Below are 19,788 nucleotides of genomic sequence, written 5' to 3'. Positions count from 1 at the left end.
ATTTCCTTAGCTGTCAAACAATCCAAAGACACACAATAGCATACAATAGCCATACTCTCTGTGTGTTTTACATCTTTATCATCTTTATGTGGCTTATTTATTATTATTACTCTATTACTTTTATTTTTTATTTTTTGAGACAGAGTTTCTCTGTGTAATTTTGGCTGCCCTTGAACTCACTCTGTACACCAGACTGGCCTTGAAATCATAGAAATATGCTTGTCTCTGCCTCCCAAGGGCTGGGATTAAATGTGTGCACCATCACACCCAGCTACCCTCTTTTTTTTTTTTTTCATTGTTTTTTTCTCTCCCAAGACTACGTAATTTTTTAAACACACAGTAAACCTTTTAGAGGTTTTTCACTGTAAATCTTTACCATTTTCTGGGCACTCATCTTTTATCTGCTAAACAACATTGCTAAAATTAAAGACATGGCTGTTGTAGCTGCTGTCTTTCCAAGATGTCGGGGGGGGGGGTACATTTACTGCCAGCACTGAGAGCTGTGCTGACTGCCTTGATCTACGCCTCCATCAGGCAGCATGCTGCTGGCTTGGAGATGTGGTCACTGCCACTGCCAGCTGCTCATACACACCATTCAATTGTTAGAAGGGTCTCTTAAAAGAGCCTTGGAGTTTTGTGCCACTTGCTGAGTCAGGGAGCCTTCCTTAAAGTTTATACCATTCCTGATATCAAACCTAGAGTTATTTTGACCAGATCATAATGTGGCCTCTTCACTTACCACATAGTCAACAACTTCACTTATTCACAAATGGATGTTGAAAGAATGCTTCAAAGGTACCTGCCCTTGTTGCTGGCCAGAAACACCAAGCCTTAGAACTGTGGCAGGAATTAATCTCAGGGGATTGTATTACCGGCCCAGGTTGGTATGTGTGTGAATCCAGAAAACTCTCCCTTATATTGACCCATGATTTTCAGACACTTCCAAGATCTTTACCCACTCTTGCCTTCTAATGCTCATTGTTAAACATTCACCATTGACCTAACTGTTGTGAATGATTTCTTTTCAAATCAAGAAGCCATAAGACCGAATCTGATTTATCAGTATTTGAGTATGAAGTAATACTTTCTTGTTTGTACAGCTGTAGTTTTGAAACTAGAGTGCTAGTTCACCAAGCACTGAGATGGAATTGAGCCTCCTGAGTCTCTTTATCAGTCATTAAAATGGGTTTCAACTGTATTCTCATAGCGTTGCTTATAATAAGTGATGCATACACAACACTCAGAAGAGCACTTAACATCCAGACAAATGCCTGACCTCAGTGATCTGAATTGGACTCTAGGTTCACTTGGCCAGGCTCTGCTTGCTGTCTGTCATCCTCTGCATGTTTGTTCCATGTCATAAGATTACTGTGAATGCTTGACAATCAGACCCATGAGAAGTACAGGTGAGGATGCTGAGTGAGAAGTAGCCTCTTGGGGCTTTGAGTTTCTTCTTGTTTTATCAAGGAGAGAAAATTGCCACACAAGGCCTGTTTGGAATCGTTTCATGGCTCTTACACTAGCATGGAGACAATAGAGTCTACAGTTAGTACCTTAACATTGTTGTGGGGGTTGTGGTCTGTAGAGGAAGGAGTGGGAAAGGTATTGCTTAGCAGCATACAGTACCTGCACACATATTGAAGTAAAAATAGATGTTTAATTTAAGGGGAAATTTTAAGTTAAGGTGTTGAAGGAACTTCTCTTTCCTGCCTCCTTGCTCATACTCATCTTCCTACATATGCAACATCTAACCAGAGGCAAAGCCAACCCTGGGGGCCATCTTTGATCATATGCTAAGTTAAACATGAACACTTGATTTCTGACAGGGACTGTGCCAACCAGTTTTTATGTCAAGTTGAATCAATCTCAAGTCATCTGACAGGACTGAGAAGCTCAACCCTCAATTGAGAAGTTGCCCCTCCATAAGATTTGGCTGTAAGTCAGCCTGCAGGATGTTTCCTTATTTAGTGATCTATCTGGGAGGGCCAGTCCATTGTTGGTCCATACTTGGGGTGGTGGCCCTGGGTGCTACAAGAAAGAAGACTGAGCAACTCCAAAGAACAAGCCAGCAAGCACCCCTCATGGCCTCTATATTAGTTCCTGTGTAGAGGTTCCTGCTCTGTTTGAGTTCCTGTCCTGACTTCCTTTGATGAAGAATAGTGATATGCAAGTGTAAGTGAAAATAAGCCCTATCCTCCCTTTTTATGGTAGTGTTTTCTTGTGGCAATAGAAACTCTAACACATGGTCATTTTTAAGAATATGGTTTTCTTTTTTTTTTCTTTTCTTTTTGAGAGAGAAAGTCTCACTCTGATTAGCCAGGAATTTACTGTTGTAGTCAAGACTGGCCTCAAATTTACAAGAATCCTCCTCCCTTAGTCTCCTAAGTGTTGGGATTACAACTGAGAATCATCATACCTGTATCTTTTCCCTTTTATCTGTTCAAACTTTGTAATTTAATAAAGATTCATTGCATGCTTGGGTTGAGTCATGGTGATGGTCAACTTGAAGGAGACTCAGAAGAAAAGTAAGACAATGTTGTGGTCTCAAGAAATTTACTATCTGTACCTTGAATAATAAAAGACCCAGAGACTGATATTGGAGTTCAAGCTTCAAGCTGAAGATCAGAGAAGCAAAGCAGTCAAGCCATTGCCTTCTACCTCAGGCTAAAAGGGCTGATCCTGTCTCCATGAGCTCTCACCAAGCCTCAGACTGATGCCTCTCTTCAGTGAGATTGGAGAATAATCCTGAAACTACTGAAGATGCTGCTCCTATCTTTTATGCCTCTCTAATTCTGGGATTAAAGGTATGAGCTCTGTTACTCTTCTGCTTTTGTCTCCTGAGTCTTGGGATTAAAGGTGTGTGCCTGGCTTCTATGCCTAACTGGTATGGCTGTTTTGTTATTTTGATCTCCAGTGGATTTAATAAATCATAGACAATATACTACCACAACTATCTGTGATAGTTTGAATTAGAAATGTGCCCCACAGGTTCATTATTTGAACAATTAGTCTTCATCTAGTGGCACTAGAGAAAATGACACAGCAATGTGTCACTGAAGATGGGCTTTCAGAGTTTATTTCACTTGCTTTTTCTTTCTCTCTGCTTCCTATATGTGGATGGAAATCAGCCATCTTCTTGTTCTTGTGGCCATGCCATGCCTTCCCCACAGTGATGGACTTTCACGCTCTAGATGGGATCATAGGCTAAAATAACTTTCTTACATAGCTTTTGGTCATTTTTTTTAATCACAGCAAGAGAAAAGTAAATAATACTGAAATTGGTACCAGCAATGTGGGATTGTTTCCATGAAGAACTCGACAATGGTTTTTTGTTTTGGAGGGATTTGGGACACTTTTGAAATTTGGCCTAGAAAATTTGCTCAAGGCTACAAGAGTAATTTACCAGGCTCTTCTAGTAGCAACCTGGGAGACAGTAGTTATGAGAGTAGTATGCTCAGTGGCGCTATGACTCCTGAGCTTTCAGAGGGGAACAAGGAACTAGACAAGAGGTCGGTCAGTGTCAATTAGGCAAAGAAACTGGCTGCATTCTGCCCCTTTCCTGAGAATGTGTCTAAGCCTAAGATAAGAAGAAATGAATTAATTTATTTGGCAGATGGAATGCCAAGGCAGCATAACCTTGGATCCCTGGTATGGTTGACACTGAAGACTCTTAAAAGCATCTTTGAGGAAGGAGTGAGAAGAAATAAGGAAAAAACAGTTTGGAAAGGAAAAGAGTATCAAAAATCTTAAGATTGTAATGAAAGCCCTGAAGGCGTGGAAATTAAGGATTCACCAGACCCAGTATGAATAATTAGTGGAGTTTTATTGGTGAGAGAACTTACATAGAAAACAGTAACTGACTGTTGATGCCTTCCTGCTCCAAGGATTCAGCTCTGCCTCCTAGGCGATCTCAGCTCCCTGCCCCCCAGCCCCAATTCTTTCCCTTTAACTGGTCACATCTGCACCTGTAACCACACCCAAAAGGCATGGGCACTGTTATAGGTGCCCAGACAGATATACGGCTACAAAATCCTGTGTTGAAAAGAAGGAACCCATGGCTAAAGGGATTACTGCCTTTGAAGAGGAGCCTCCTGCCCTTCACTAGAACAACTGAAAAGAACAATGCTCTCAAAGCAAAATGTGATCCATCTATTGCTCTAATTTATGTAGGGGGGGAGAGACTAAGGAGTTTCCTGCTTCTAGAAAGCAACTGCATACAAAGGTTGATGCAACTGTGGTCCTGATCCTAAACTGGCAGATGAACTTGTCTTTGTCATCCATGTGGTACTGATTTGGGGAACAAGAAAATGGCAAGATTAAATGGGTCATAGGTTCTTCCGCTGAAGTTTCAGAGAGCCGCTGAGGCCTCTCAATATGTGCAAAGATTAAAGCCCCTGCAAGGAGACCCTAAAGGGCCATTGTGTTGTTACTGTGAGGGTGAAGCACGGGTTATGGTGGAGACTCCAAATACTGGAGGTGCTAAAGCCCTGAGACGTCTAGGAGGAGAGCTGCACATAGGAGTGGGGACAGCTCAAGGGAGACATTTACGTTACAGGTAGCAAAGCTGGAGGGATGAAGCCATATAAGCCCTTTGAACCTGAAGCCACAGATACTGGATATGGAGATACAGAATTTGACATGTGTCCTGAGACTTTTCTGTGTTTCTCTGCTGCAGTTTTTCCTTACTGTTCCCTTGATCTTCCTATTTTGAAATGATTACATATATTCTGTGTCACTTATGTTGATTTTACAGCTTGTTACAATTAAGAGATTGCCTGGAGTCTCAAAAGAGACTTTGGACTTGTAACAATGTGAAGATCATTCAAGGCTATAGGCGTTTTTCATTCTTTTATTTTTATTTTTGAGATTGTAATTACAATGTTTCTCTCTTCCCTTTCCTACCTCTAAACCCTGTCATACCCCTCCCCAACTCTCCTTCAAATCCATGGTCTCTGATTTTATCAATTGTTATTGCACATATCTATGTCTTTGTGTATACATACACACATACATACACACACATGTATATTCATACATATGCTCCTAAATATGACCTGTTGAGTTCATATAATGCTACTTGTTTGTATGTTTTCAGGGCTGGACATTTTGGATTGGACAACCACATAACTAATGTCCCTCAGAAAGACCATTTTCCTGTCTCAGCTTTACTCAGCTATCTGTAATTCTTTGTGTAGGGTTGAGTCCCTGTGGGCTTTTTTCCTATTCAGTTTGGCATGTTTCTTGGTGGTGTCCTTGTTTAAGACAGTTGTGAGCCTATAGAGACCATGGATAGAACATGGTGGTTTGAAGGAGAACTATCCCTCTCAGACTCATGTATGTGAACACTAGTTCCCTACTTGGTTCCACTATATAGAGAGGTCAGAAAAATGTGTACAGTTGACCCTTGATGGAAGGAGCATGTATGTTTATTTTACTGTATGTAGCTGAAAGGCAGGTGGTGATTTTCTTATTTCCTATGTTTTGTTATTACTTGCATATTGATATGAATGATGAGTGGAACAGATCTTTTCTCATGGTTTCTAGATCAGATGTATTTTAATAATTCCTTCTACTATCAATCAGAGGTTATGCAACTTGGAGAACCTTACAATATTGAAAATTAGAAAAAGAAAAAATTAGAAGAGAAAAATAGGTGAAAAAGAATAAAAGGTAACTGAAAAAAGTTGAAAATAATCTTGGAAATAGAAAGATTTGTTACCATAACTAGCTCTTTATTTGCTTTTATGTCTTCAGCCTTTTGGGCTTCATCTAACTAGCATATTTTCTGCATGCTACATAGTGGTTAGCATCTCCTTTCAAAAATAACAAAATTCTTATGGTTTGCTGCATTTTCAGGTGACTTATCTTTAGGAATAGTGGGCAGAGCACAGGGAATGTCAGGAATTCTGGACATGGCATAATTCACTATTTGTCATCTTTGAAAACAATTTTGTTATGGATGGAGATAGTAAGATACATTCTGGATCAAAATGGTTGAATGTGCTTCTGAAGTTTTCAGTTTTATTTTCTCCTGTTGGAAGTTGAATTGCTGATTTAATACATGATGTTTATGGAAAAGTAATATCATTTTCAATGTAAAAACATTTTTTCATCTACTCATAAAATTCTTTATAAATGTTTTCTTTATAATTATAACAGAATTGGATCTTCATGTTTGGATGATTGTGGAAACCAGCAGCCGTGCAAAGCTTCTTGTCTTGGATTGTTAAGAGTATTTGCTCATTATTTTTCAACTTTTAGAATAAAAACATAATTTTAGGACCCATAGAAAACAAATATGAAGAAGTCATGCTGGTGCCTAAGGAGAGCCTTCACCCCTACTGTACTATTGTCCATGGTGTTGGAAGGTACTCTGCACACTATCAGAGGAGAAAGGTAAACACTTGCCCAGTTGTGGAGGTTTGAGTAAGAATGGCCCCCATAGGCTTATATATTTGAATGCTTGGTCAATAGGGAGTGTCAATATTTGTCAGAGATTAGGAGATACGGCTTTGTTGAAGTAGTATATGGCTTTGTTGGAGGTTTCACTGGGAGTGAACGTTTGAGTTTCAAATCCACGAACCAGACCCAATTTCTCTCTCTCTGATGCCTGCCTATTCAGATGTAAAACTCTCACCATGTCTGCTTGTGTGCCTCCATGCTTCCTACCATGTTGATAATAGATTAAACCTCTGCAACTGTAAGTCATCCCCAATGAAAATGTTTTCCTTTATAAAAGTTGTCATGGTCATGGTGTCTCTACACAGCAATAGAATATTAACTAAAACAAACTCCTTCAATCTACCATGGTGACCAGCCTGCACGATACATAGGTGCAATAGTGGCAGAAAAGGTCTATAAAGTAACCAGCAACTAACTGATTGAATTTAAGGCCCACTCCATGAGATGGAACCCATACCTGACATTGCTCTGATGGTCAAGAACCTAAGATTAGATAGACAATGCATCTAGGAGAAAACCAAATAACTATTGTTGGGCTAAAGAAGCAGTTCTCAACCTGTGGGTCACTAGCTCTTTGGAAGACAAATGACCCTTTCATAGGGGTTACATACCAGATACTCTGTACATCATACATTTGCACTATGATTCATAGAAGTAGCAAAAATATAGTTATGAAGTAGCAATAAATATAATTTTATGATGGGGGATCACCACAACATGAGAAACTGTTTCAAAGGGTTGTGGCATCGGGAAGGTTGAGAACTGTTGTTCTAAAGGAACATAGCAATAAAATGACTCTTAACGATATTCTTGTATATCAGACTCATTCAGACATCATCGGAGAAACTCCATCCTGTAGGAGATGGAAACTAATACAAAGATACACAGCCAGACAATATACAAAACACTCAGCCCCAAAAGGGATGTCACAATCAAACCTCTCCTCCTAGAGTTCAGAGAGTTATGTGGAAGAGATGCAGAAAGGTTTTAAAAGCCAGTGGGGATGGATGACACCAAGGAAACAAGGCCTTTCAGACACAACAGGACAGATGCACACATGAACTTACAGAGACTGTGGCAGCATGACACAGGCCTACACAGGTATAACCAAAATGAAGTCCCATTGATGAGGAGGAAGTGGACATGGGTCCCATCTTTAATGCATAACTATCTCCAAGTGTTAACTGCTTACAAAGGAAAAACTGGTTTTTCCAATGGAATCTCACTGGGTACACAAACCATACTTAGGGCAGGCCCTATTCTCAGCAGCAGATGGCCATCACAAAATAAACTCAATGATATTTTGGAAAATATTTTGTCTCATAATGTTTTGCTTGGGCATTTTTCACCTTACTAGTCTTTTGGTTATTTATCATAGTTTCTGATGTTGTATTTTTATGAGTTTTGTATGCAGGTGTGTGTGTGTGTGAGTGTGAGTGTGTGTGTGTGTGTGTGTGTGTGTTGTGTGTGTGTGTGTGTGTGCATGTGTAGGTGTTTCTCATGCTTTCTCCTCTTTTTTAATGCTTGTATTATTTTATTCTTAATTGTTTACTTTTTTGCCTGTTTGTTCTCTAAAGAGAAAGAGAGGAAAAGCAGCATAGATTTGGATGGATGGGGCATTGAGGAGAACCTGAGAGGAGGTAAGAGAGGGGAAATCATGATCATAATATATTGTACTAAAAAAAAGTAATGTAAAATCTAGATGAAAATGGATAAATGCTAGAGATAAAATCTCCCAAAATAAAAAAACATATAAAGAACGTTAAAGGCTCCATTAAAAGTTAACAAGATTGAAGCGATAATAATAATAGTAATAATAATAATAGTGTTAATAATAATAATAAAACTCAAAAAAGAAAAGTCCAGAGAGCACCTCCTAATTCTACCAAACTTTAAAAAACTGACACCAATGCTCATCCAACTATCCCATTAAACTAACTAGTGAAAGAGGATTTTAGTTTTAAAAAGAAAAAGCCAGTACTACTCTGACAACAAAACAAGATATGGATACAAGAAAACTGAAGCTGAATTTCAGTGATAAACAAAGATGCAAAAACTCTCCGTAAAGCTCTAACACATCAAATTCAAAAACCACCTAAGATCATAAGCCATGACTAATTTAGTTCTCTTCCAGAGATGTAAAGCTGGTTCAATATACTCAAATCAAAAAAGCATATTACTAATAAATAGACTTACAGACAGAAACCCATGACACTCAAAGCACAAAAAAAGGATTTGACAAAGTTTAATGCCACCTTCAAGATAAAAGCCCTCATGAAACTAGGAAAAGAAGGAAAAATACTTCAACGCAATATAGACTACATACAAGCTCCCTGTAGCTGACATTGTACTAAATGAGTAAAAACTGCAAGTTCCTCCCCTATAATAGGAAAGACACACACACAGGTGTCTACTCCTTTCTTCAGCACAATCCTCAGAGTCTCAGAGCAACAAAACAAGTTGTTGGAATACAAATAGGAAAGAGACAGACACCACCAGCCTGAGAAGACATGATCCTATATTTAAAAGACCCCAAAGATTTCACCAGAACACTCAGATCTGATAAACACTTGCAATGAGGTAGCAGGATACAAAACAAAACAGCTTAATTGTAAATAAAAATAACTATAGTATAAAAAGCTTTCTGTGTTTATATATTAGGTTCTAGTAACTCTAAATTGTTGGTAGTCTTGTTTCCCTTCATTTTAAGATGACTACAGTCTGATGGAAGCATGAGTGTGCTTTTAGTAAAATTTCAACTAGTCATCCTGAGGCAAGATGGAATTTGTATGTAGATTCCCTGTGCTTATTTAATTCACATGAGCATAGTGTTTCTTTAAAGGGCAAACAAAGAGGGGGTTAAACAACATTAAAAATGGAGTTTATGATCTCCCCTGGGTCTCACCTTTACTCTTAAGTACTAGAAGATAAACAGGTGACTGGCATAAGAGTGCAGAATCTTGCTCCTATATAAGATTAAGAGAAAAAACAGTTCCATGAAGACAGACAGCACAGAAGTAAGCAGCAGAACACTCACAGAAAACTGTAGGGATGGAAGGGTCAGATGCAAGCTTATGCAGACATGATCAATAAAGGTAGATAGTCAGCAGTAGCAAAGTGCGATGTATACATAAGCGTGTTCTATCAGATGCCAAGAAAACAACCAAATTCATGGGATTCGTTTCAATTCCCTTATCTTGGAGGAGTTGAAACAACCAGCAAGGTCTCTTTTCCATTTTTTTTGCCACCAAAGCACTAGATTCTAAATGTTGTGATGGAAACATCAGCTGTAAAGGTCACTCTATTTCTGGTTTTGATCATTAGCATTCTGCACAGCTTGTCTCAGGAAGCATTAAACAAGATGTTCAGATCTTAATTCTTACAGATAAATTAATGAAAGAGCCAGAAAAAGATGGTAACCTAGATACCAGATTTATGAATGGACAATGTCATGAATCACAGTGGGACTGGCATTTCAGTTGTAATTCTTCCTGTTAACTTTATTCTTAAATCTGACTGAAATATTTCCCACATAAAGGAATAAAATTTATTCACGGCTTGCTGTATATTATATACAGAGATGAGAAAATTATTTTTACATTTTTAAAAATAATACTGAAATTTCATAGTACACAAAGTAATACAGGCAGTCTTCAAAATCTTTTTGCCTTTTAGATGTTCAGAATCAAAATTACCATTTTAAAATCTTAATATTAAAAGAAATAGAAAAATACTTTGATCTATTATAATAACAATTTGTGTCAAGAATAAGGACTATAGAATGTGAAATTTTTATGTAACATAACTAACATTGGCTTCAGGTGACTAAGGATGTTTGGGTTTAAAGGGAAGAAACATCTGGCACTTACTAAGATAATCATGCTACCATTGAAGCCCTTCCTATCCCTATGGAGATAGCTAGACCCTATTCCTGCTATAGGTCCTGGGGACTCTGACCTGCTGTGCTACTTTCCCTATGAAATGAGCAAGTATCACTGTAGGATGATTCACAGTCTACTAAGAGAAGCTGTTTCAATTAACACTTCATTGCTATTTCTATTTTGTTTCAATCACTAGGTTTCATTGCTTCCTTTCCTATTGGTTTCTTACAGCCTTTGAGACTACTTGCCTTCAAGCCTGCTGAGAGAGGCAAGCTGGGAAAACCACAGGCATTTCCCACAGCCAATGCACCCAGAGTGCAAGGAATTTTACAGCTGAGATCTGAGCTGTAGGGCCTAATGTGTCTGCTGGCAAACAATGCACAGTGCTCTACCCGTTTCTCATATCTTCCCTCCTGGCCTCAGCCACACTGTGGAATTCCAAGAGTGTCTCATAACACTATTCAATTCTAAATCGGTCTTCATAAATCTTTTTCATAGCTTCATCTACTTTCATCAGCAATTTGTGATTGCCCCTTCAAAACCTTTTGACAAATTTCTTACTCGTAGCTCTCCTTGTAGAGAAATTTTCACTGACAGTGAAGTGAAGGCTATTGAACCTCTGAATACGAACCTTTCCCTCAAGTTTCTGTATCATCACAGTTATATTCTCATCCTCACAGCACACAGTCTCTGTGAGCTAGAGAAGAAAGCTGAGATTTCCAAGTGGTATTTATGAGTCTAGAATGAAAGTAAGGTGCATGCCCTTATGTGAGCTGGGGTTTCCATTTTTAAAAGTCTGCACTTAATTAGCCATGGTACCCAGCATGTGAAGAACAGGCAAACTATAGTGTGAACCTTGAGATACAAGCCTTTCATGCCCTGCTCAGTAACTACATGAGGGTCATTAGCACTACCTGGAACCATGACAGAGCAAGAAGGCTCCTGAATCACAGGCTATTGTTGGATGGATACAGGGAGTGAGACAGGCTGAACAGAGGCCCTCATCTCAGCATCAGCCTCTCCCAAAGCTGCCTTCTCACCAAAGCCATCCAGCTTCATCTAGTCAAGTCTTTACACTGACAATGGTGTCAACTAGTCCAGGGCCATGCAGAACTGATTCTCATATTGTCTTAAATCTATTTCAGATATTTCTTCCCTTTCCCAATAATTTGATCTTGACACCACTATGACCATTATCAGAATTTATTGCTCTGGACTTTTATGTGGATACAATGATGACAGATGTTGCTATTAAACTCTCCTTGTAAATGCTTTCTTATTTGATCTTCCCAACTATGCAGTTTGTATTTTAATTATCACTACTTTGTAGATGATGAACCCAAGCTTGGGGAAGGGTATCTAAAATAAAGAACTTCACCTGCTAAGGGTACAGTCAACTCTAATCCAAGCAATGTTAATGCATCATACCACAAGAAATTTTGAATGAATCCATTAAAATAGAGTCTTTATTATACACCTGCTTCTTCTATATCATACTGACTCCTCTTGAGAGAAAATGACACAGTCAAGGGCATACTGATTGGCCACAGAACTATTTTCCATTATACAATGTGATGCTGCATTTAAAATATGCCAAGCCTTATCATGCACTAATCATCTTAACTGGTATTTCTTTATTTAATTTCTATTCAATATATTTAAGTGATCTACCTACAGTCAGAGAGCCAAGCTTCTCTCTGCCTGTTGTACCCATAGCTTCTATAGGTACCTATACCTATAGAACAAAATGAGGTCTTCTCATTTTGTTCTGAATATTCTTTACAGCTGGGGAGAATGAGAAGAGTAGTGTGATTTTTTTCCCAAGAATGTTAGACCTATGGCACGTGGCCTTATTCACTGAGACAGAAAACACTGCCTGCAATAAACAATGGGAGAAATGATTAACTTAGATTTTAATGATGATACTTTCAAAAAAACCTTAGTAACTAAAAGCCAAAATTTAAAAATCAGTGACACTCTGAAACATGGACTCAAGGCACTGGGTGATTCAGGAAACACAATGTTTACTGAATACATCTTATGCACACACAAAACATAGCTGTGCGTTCTCATGATGAACTTCTATAACAAATAAGGTTGTCTCAATTCAAAATAATTTAACTGTCAGTCAATGATGGGACATTATTAAAGGAAAATCTCCAGTTCATAGGTCAAGTGGGCTTAAAAGGTTTTGTTCTTTTTGCCTAGAGCCTCCAGCCAATAGCACAATGCTTTCCCAAGTATCAGACACTCCACATAGAGAAGACTGCTTATCTTTGTGGGTCCATATCTTCTACCAGGCATTTGGCTACCATGACTTCCTCTATCCCATCCCTTCCTTCCCAACGTCTATTACATCAGCAGAGTAGTTGTTGTGGAATATTAGTTTAATATGGGTTACACTCATTTATTCTGTGAAATGTGGAATATTTGTTTAATGATACAAAGTTGTGTTGCATTCTTTTATGTTGCATTAGTTTAACTATGTAAAGCTGTGCTGCTTTGCCTGCCTAAAACACATGATTGGTCTAATAAAGAGCTGGACAACCAATAACTTGGCAGTAGAAAGGATAGGTGGGGCTGGCATGCAAAGAGAATAAACGGGAGAAGAAACCAAGGAACAAGAAAAGGAAAAGGAAATGAGGATGCCAGGGGCCAGCCGCCCAGCCACAGAGCCAGCCATGGAATAAGAAGGAAAGAAAGATATATACAATGAAGAAAGGGAAAAAGCCCAGAGGCAAAATGTAGTTAAATAGAAATTGGATAATTTAAGTTAAAAAAAGCTGGCTAAAGCAAGCCAAGCTAAGACTGCACATTAATAAGCAAAAATAAGTCTCTGTGTATTTATTTGGGAGCTGGGTGGTGGGCCCCCAAAAGTAAAAAATAAGACCAACTACAGGTCATCTTTTAAATACACCCTCCTCAACTATTATAGTGTTATTCCAATGAAACGTACAGTGCCACCAACTTGGCCCATGAAAAAAAAAATTCTAAAGCCACCTGAGAGTTGACAAGTCTAAGTAGGCAAATCATTTTTCCTAGACTGAACTATAATTAGAAATTCTCTTTGAGCAGGGCCTTTACTCTTCTCCAAAATCACAGTGCAGGAGCTAATAACAGTCCTGAGTCAGTGGGCTTCCAAGACATTTCTGGATCATAGTCATATCACAGTGTGAGTAAATACTCTACTTTGCCATCTCTTTCTAGGGAAGCCAGATGGAGTTATGTGTTTCTAGGTTTGATTCTCAGCTCAGGTTGTTGCCAACAAGATCCTTGAGATGGTCACTAATTTCTGACATGTGCTTGCTTCCATCCTGAGAGCTGTGGTAAGACTGCCTGTCTTGAAATTAAGCAAAATTATATATGGAAAATTCCAAGTACAATACCATGCCCATAAAAGGTTCTCCAAAAGTTTCCAGTTCATAACTAAACTGATAAGTATTTAGTACAAATTGTACATGTTATCATGGTTCCGTGATGCCTATCCAACACATTGCAGGAAAGTTATCTTAAATTATTAGTTTAAAAGACCGTATATTGAAATACTTTTTATTTTTCTACTTCCTAGGGTGTTTCAAACTATGCTACAGAAGTAGAAACCAGGAAGACAGAGATCAGGAAAGACAGCAATCCAAGAATGACACCAAGGAAATGAGGGGGTTAATATTATGGGCAATCAAAATGATTTACACAGTTACGAAATCAATTAAGGAAAAGTGCCCTGCTTGAATAAATATTCTGTAATCACAAGGTGCTTCTGTGTTTGTAGACCATACTAAGCTACCAGGGATTTAGAGACTGATTAGGCAATTGGCTCTGTGACCTTAAAGTTGAGTAATCATTCAAACTCTGCTACTTTAGTGTGAGATCTTATATATAAATTATAATGAGAAAATCCATGTTTCATTAAATTATAACTAAAAATGCTACAAAGGACATCTGTGCCCTTTTATACAAGACAGAGCAAGAACACTTAATGTAATTATTAGCACACACATCAGCATGGATATATTAAATGGAGCATTATTTGTAAGGAACTATAAATATTATCTATTAGAACATACAGTTAGCAGTTTCCTGATCTTGTAAAAGAAATAACATAATTAAAGCCTACATTTTTTTCTGTTTGAGTTTTATATATAAAGGAGCCGACAAAAGTATCTCTCTTGCATAATAACTGTCAGACAAATTTTTGTGGTGACAATGGTCACTGATTGCCCAGCACCTACCACAGCTCAGAAAAGATGGGAGGAATAGAAACTGAGTTTGAATTTATAGACAAGGATTTCTCAAGACTCATCATGATGTTCTGAGGTATACCATACCTACAGATAAAAAAAAATGTAATCGCAGCTGGGGTTCAGAATTTAGAACAAGTGTTCTAGAAGGGGTGTGATGTTTCTAATGATTGTCCACTTTCTCCTTCATAATCCAGGAGTAGATTAGGTGAAATGAACCAGAGCTGCTCTGAAGACATCCAGGTCAAAAGCAGATCAATTAAAGCTTTAGTCTTAAAACTCCAGACCTGCCAGATGATTGTGCTGTGATCTCCTCCAGAGGCAAGAGCAATCTCCTGCCAGATAACTAAGCCAAGCTAATGGTGCCAGAGCTTCGTTTACCTCATTGACCCACCCTTTACAAACCTTCACCTTGGCGTGGGTGATCAGAGTTGGCATTAAAAGTTAGCTTTAGGCGAATCAGTAAAGCTTGTGGCTTCAAATGCTTTCAACTCTTTTCCATCATCATCTTTTATTTCTATTTTTCCATCACCCGTGTAGCTCTTTAATGAGCTTTCTGTTTCTATGTACCCAGTAAAATTCTAACTCTCCTGGGTTTCATTCAGTGGGCAATGGAGTGTATCACTTCAAACAACAGGTACCCAATATGTTGTGAGTCCAAAGAAGCACTGAAAAGACAATTTCGTTAGCATGCCGTATCTACCCAAGAGAAATTTACCAACCTAAATTGGAAGAAAGGGCAGGCACAAGAGATGGTCTCCACAAAAGCACCCAATGTGTGAAGGACTTCAAGAAGCCAGAAGGAAGTAAGCAATTCAAAACCAGAGTTAGTTTTGAAGGTGCATTACTCGAAGGAAAGGTTGCTACATGAGGAGACTAAAACACTGCAGGTGGAAAACTTTACATCATCTTCAGATTAAAATAGTGGATTTAATGCCACCATATTTAAGAAAATGTGAAGGTTTTATACTGAGGTTTCACTTCTACAGCTCAAACAATGGTCACATATATTTGGACACTAAATTGCTAGTACCATATTTAGGCTGAGAGAGACGGTTAAAGCTCTTGATACCATGCCTTGTTAAAGGCATCTAACCACCCTGCACACCTGAACAAGTCATAGGTAGCTTGAAAACTAGTATCCACTTTGGAAATATTCCTTGGAACTTCACAGAAGTTAATGCATTTCTTTAAAATCAGATGTGCATCTAATCCTATTTGCTTTTTTTTTTTTTTTTTGGATGCTTTACCAGAACAGAATGTTTTCTCTCTTAAACCAGCACACACATACATATGATTCTGTTTTGTATGTTTTGTTAAGATCATGTCCAAAGTGTCTGGACAAGGAAAAAGAACACTTAAAAAATATTTCACTTCAAGAATATCAATGCCATGCTATGTACTAGCCACATTTATATGACACTAAAACAATGAATGGAAAAGTGAAAACTTTAGTCAAAAATATGTTTTGGCATCAGATGGGAAAAAATTAAAATCCAGTTGCATTTCTGAATCAGGAACCCAGTTGGGGTGGGTTTATTTTTGAAGCTGAATTTGATCAAACAGGTATGTGTGAGGAAAACCTCTTTCCATATGGAACTACTTTGCAGAGCTAAAGAACAATTTCATTGTGGGAAACTTAGTAAAATGGAGATTCCAGTTCGGTTGGTCTGGGCAGAATCCTTGGAGTCTGCATTCTTCACAAGCTCCAAGAGAAGTAAAGGCTATGGTGCGTGGCCATACCTGGATTGTCAAGACTGGGAAGGGGGTGTGACCTGAAAGCTCTCAGAGGCTTACACTTCACACTTTAGAGTTACACTTCACACTTTATCAGGGGAAGTGTAACAAAGCTGGAAAGGACAACCACAAGTGCTTAGTAATGAGTCCGAACATTTTAACATAATCATTTGTCTCATTTGTTCAGAACAAGAACTTGTTTTAGGAGTTTGTTCTTCTATTCCATTTCATTTTTTGCCCAACCTCATTAATGAAGGAGCAGAAATAAAAGAGAGGGGGAAGCTTGCTTGGATCATAATGAAGAATCACACTCCATTTCTGATGCTTGAAAAAAATGCCGACTCTGCCTTGCCTTTACTAAACCTGGCAGAGTAGCTGGAAAGCCCAGGTGCTCCATCTCCAGGTGCTGTCAAGGACGCCAAGCCAATTAAAGTGCTGTCCTCACAGGAACCCTAAACACCACAACAGCCCTAGCCAGTCTACTTTCTCAGCTCTCTTGAGCCATTTTGAACATAGTTGGGAGCACCTTACTCTTCCTGTAAAGCTCCAAGATGAATAATTACCCCGTTTCTAACCTTCTGGTGCACATGTTCCACTCCCAAGGTGCACATCTGGAGCAAATTTGAGGCTGAGATCCATTTTTCTCTTCAGTGTCTCAGAGTATACCAGGCATATAGCAGAAGGGAGGGAAGTCATCAATGAAATTCAGAACGGGACTTTGAACAGATTGATGTATTCTTAAAAATCAAAATCTACATAACCACTTATGCAATCTGATCATCATTTCTAAAAATGGATTAAAAGTAAAAATGTGAGAGAACCCAATTAGACTTGGTGGTTAGAGGGGAAAATATCCCGCTTTACTCTCCCTAAGTTATGTCTTCAATTTTAAAAAGTGATATTCTTTTTAGAAATAAAAGCAATTTTAGTTCCAGTGACTTCATATCTTAATTTTAGCATGACAAGGTTCATTTCATCTAAAAAGTACATCTGTAGGAACTAATCAATGGTATGACATGCCTCCCGCAGATCTATATCTCCAGTAATAACAGTCATATGTGCTCTATGAAAAGGGCCAGGTAAACTTTAAGATGGTCGATCACACCCAATCCAAACCATCACAAATCAAGTTTCCTTAGAAAGTCTTGGCCTCACAAGGTCTGAAGGCAAGTGGGATAATTCATGTTTTATGTGCATGTGGAGACCATGAAGCCGCAATGCTTCTAGATCATTCTCCTTCAAGCTGCACCACTCTTTTATACATACTCAACTTTTTTCATCTTTCCTTTGCCTAGATGTTCTTATCCCTGTCTCTTCATAGTTAATATTTACACCTTCCTACTTTTCTCCTTGCCACGTCTACTCCTTTCAAAGTCCCTGTGAGGATGCACTGAATCCTATCTTTGTGTCCCTGAATGTTTGGTTGGCTTCATCTTTGAGATTGTTGTAAATTAGTAATAAGCAAAAAGTTTAGTGGGAAATAAGCTGAAAACAAATCACCAAATATAAGCATTCCTGTACACGATAGTGTGTTTCATAAGTTACAGTCTATAATAACCAAAAACATGATTTCAGATTATAAGTGGTCCACATTATTAGGACTATACCTTATAAGAATCTCTATTCTATTCCTTGTTCCAAACCCAATAGCCAGAGATAAAAAAAAAAGGCCATGCCACAGATAGCCCCTTTTCATTTATATATGAGGTTAGGTAATAAGTTCACCCTGTAGAGAGGGATCTGATTCAATGTCACAACTTCCTGAGACCTAGTTCTAAACCTTGATCTTTATCTATTGACTAATTTTAGCTGCTGCTCCATTTAGATTGTATCATTTTATTAACATACAAGTAGAAGTCTCCTATTAGTTTAGATACCAATTTGAAATGTTTCCAATTTTGACTGATAGTGGGTTTTTTTTCCTTTTTCTTTGTTGTTTGGCTTGATTTGGGTAGGTATTTTAATCCTTACTTGGTTTGATTTTAATTTTGGTAAGTACATTTAATTCCAAAGCATTTATTGTCACATGTTTAATGTAATGCCCTTTTAAAAATTAGTTAAGGTGATGTCAGTCAGGATCAAATCCTTACTCTTCAAAGCCTCCCCCAACTTCTAAGTCATTATTGACCTTTTCACTCAATGTTTTTTCCTCAACACTCACTGTGACACAGCCATGTTTATCCTAGGAAACTGGTTTGGTTTCATCCTATGAAACTAAATAATATTCTACTCTGACTACCCAAAAGCTTGGATCCTACTATACATACCAGCTTACCTCCTGCAAAGGAAATATCAACCATGTGACTTCAGGAGCTTGACTCTATATTTTCTTTTTCAGCCTCATTTTTATTCTTTTGCTTAATTTGCTCAGTTAGCTATATATTGCATATCCTTTCATTGTGGATCTAGTAAAATGTGAAAAAAAATTACACCAACTCTAGTGCAACCACAGTTCCCAGTAAAACAAAGTTTCACCTCAGTATGCTCACTCCTACTGACTGACACAATTCAGTCTTAAAAATAAAAGCATCCCGAAGTGAAAGGTTCGCTGTTCATTAAGGCACCAGCACACACTGTTCAGTTGCATGAACTTGGAATTACCCTTTGTTCCCATTAGTGCTCCATGTACACAAAGTATATCACTCCCTTCCCAGAGGCCAATCACAAATCGCTCTTCTTCCATCTGCTGCTAGTAGAATATTCAATATTAGGCATTGCTCCCAAAGCCCTAGGGCCATAAACTTCTCTTGTCTCCCATTTGCAATACCGATGACTAAGTAGGCACAAAAAAACAAAACAAAAGCTAATACACCAAACCCTACAGAGCATGGCTCCTACACGCGATGTGTACTCTTCCCCACCCCTGGGCCGTGTTTTCACCCACCTCTCCATGGCATGTTTATTTATCATTCACATTCAGAAAAAGAAATCTCTCTCTCTCTCAATCTGACTTGTTTAGCTTTCCGTTCAAGATCAGGCCCCTTAAAAGAACTCGCAGTTTGATGTTATTCATTTAAGAATGTTTCCACATGGATATGGAGCCACATACTGGAATATATACATGTATGCATAAATGAAGAAAATTTCACCGGGACGAATCAGTATGTCATTTCCAGGGTGCCCCATGCCATCAGCAGCTCTCTCAGTAATGTGCAAGGCAGTGATCGGGACCCAACACAGCCTGCACAGTCCTGCGCAGTGACCAAGCAGGAAGCATCCATTAAGTGTCCCTGTGACTCATCCATTTGCTCTCCTCATTGTAGCCTGCTCATTAGCACGAATACTGAGGGCTAATGGACACTTGGTAGGAAGTAATTTTTCATTGTCAATGTCCAGGGAGGAGAAAAAAATGGAACTCAGTAAGGACTGCACTCCACTGGAGCTCTCCAAGACTGGGGGAATGTAAGTTTTACATGGTCCAGCTACAGAATTCAGGACTGAATGCCATGTTCTTGGGCCTGATTCCATTC

The 19,788-nt window shown here is 38.5% G+C and overlaps 1 non-coding gene across 45 annotated transcripts in view; it reads right to left on the bottom strand.

Annotated features, from left to right (window-relative positions):
* LOC103161076 overlaps positions 1 to 19,788 on the bottom strand; it is a 389,511-nt gene that overhangs the window by 278,826 nt on the left and 90,897 nt on the right. The gene's annotated exons all lie outside the window — the stretch shown is intronic.

This window comes from Cricetulus griseus, chromosome 4 (genome assembly GCF_003668045.3).
Source record: "Cricetulus griseus strain 17A/GY chromosome 4, alternate assembly CriGri-PICRH-1.0, whole genome shotgun sequence".
NCBI classification, from domain to species: domain Eukaryota; kingdom Metazoa; phylum Chordata; class Mammalia; order Rodentia; family Cricetidae; genus Cricetulus; species Cricetulus griseus.
The sequence above is the reverse complement of the archived record's forward strand: the minus strand, read 5'-3'. Positions and strand labels throughout refer to the sequence as shown.